General features: G+C 43.1%; 1 protein-coding gene across 6 annotated transcripts in view; it reads left to right on the forward strand.

The window, feature by feature from the left end:
• The first annotated feature begins 980 nt into the window (after positions 1 to 980).
• Positions 981 to 1316, forward strand: part of c16h21orf91 (chromosome 16 C21orf91 homolog) — a 41426-nt gene continuing 41090 nt past the window's right edge. For 5 of the 6 annotated variants that reach the window (XM_078560392.1, XM_078560396.1, XM_078560394.1 and 2 more), the window contains exon 1: positions 1037 to 1186. The gene's annotated coding sequence lies outside the window, so the exon portion shown is untranslated. Of the gene's footprint in view, positions 1187 to 1316 lie in introns of all 6 variants that reach the window. The other variant, XM_078560390.1, reaches the window with a different exon arrangement.

The following is a 1316-nucleotide window of genomic DNA, read 5'->3' on the forward strand; positions in this document are numbered from 1 at the left end:
AAATCATCAGTGATATTAAATCACATGTAACTAGAAAATGAGGGAAGAAGGTTCTAAGGGAGCCCTGTGCTAAAATCCATTTCAGTAAGTAGTTTAAATGGTCAATAAGCAGTCTCTAAGTTGCAATGGCATGGTTTCCAGCTTTCTTCTATTCATCCAGAGCCTGGTCATGATATTAATAAAATAAATAAATGGAGTTGATATACTGATCAGCCATTATCCAATAGAATGGGGAATCAGAATGGAGAGTATGGGGAATGTTCCTGATCTTGTTATTAAACACCATTTATGAAGGATGTGGATTGCCATTTCAAGAAATTCCGGGCAAATTGACGTAAATCAAGTTTTTTTTAAAACGATTACAGATGGGGAAAGCCCCAGGTTCTGTTTTAATACAGTCCTTCTGTTACTTGTTATTCTACATGTGAAAAACAGCAGGGAATTCCCAGCAGCTTCCAGGAAGCTGCACTGCCAGCGACTTCCCAGCAGGGGGAGAGAGGAGGGGGCGGGGCTTCTGGTGCCAGCCCAGGAACACACCACTGAAACTCAGAAAGGAGGGTAAATATTGGTAACATGTTTAATAAATCACCCCAGATATTTCCATACAAAACTTAAAATCAAATCAATTATGATGAACGAAAAAACTGAAATAAAAAATACTGCTTTACATTTCCTGCATTTAATATTTTAAATTTTATATTTTACAATTCTCCCCCGAAAAGTAAAGCAGAGTGGTATACTCTAAAATGGAACATGAAGCGTAGATCCAACCAAATGCGAAAAGGGGGGAAGTCAGAAGATAGCATATAATATTTATCTATTAGCGCAATGGCTAATTGGGAAATAATTGAATTTATAAATATTCATATTTAATCAATTATGTAACATATGATGTGATGTGGGGCAGGATCTTTTCTTCTGGAGGATATGACAGGGATTTATCTGACACCCCTTCCCCCTCTTTGTGTGTGCTATTAGCTGGATCCCCAGGGTTCTTTGCTGGAACGCTGAGTATCTTCGTGAGGGGAGCGGATACAGTGTAACACAGAGAGGATCCAGTGTAGCAGAGTGAGGGATACAGTGTAACATAGGATCCAGTGTAACACAGAGAGGATACAGTGTATCAGAGTAAGGGACCCAGTGTAACCCTGGGTCACTGCAGCGCTGCTACAGCCCACAGAGCAGAGTGAGTAGAGACCATTCTCTCTCCCCCCTCCCCCTCTCTCTACCCCCCCCACCCTCCCCCTCTCTCTACCCCCCCCGCCCTCCCCCTCTCTCTACCCCCCCGCCCTCCCCCTCTCTCTACCCCCCCGCCC

Source organism: Cetorhinus maximus, chromosome 16, assembly GCF_964194155.1.
Source record: "Cetorhinus maximus chromosome 16, sCetMax3.hap1.1, whole genome shotgun sequence".
Taxonomy (NCBI): domain Eukaryota; kingdom Metazoa; phylum Chordata; class Chondrichthyes; order Lamniformes; family Cetorhinidae; genus Cetorhinus; species Cetorhinus maximus.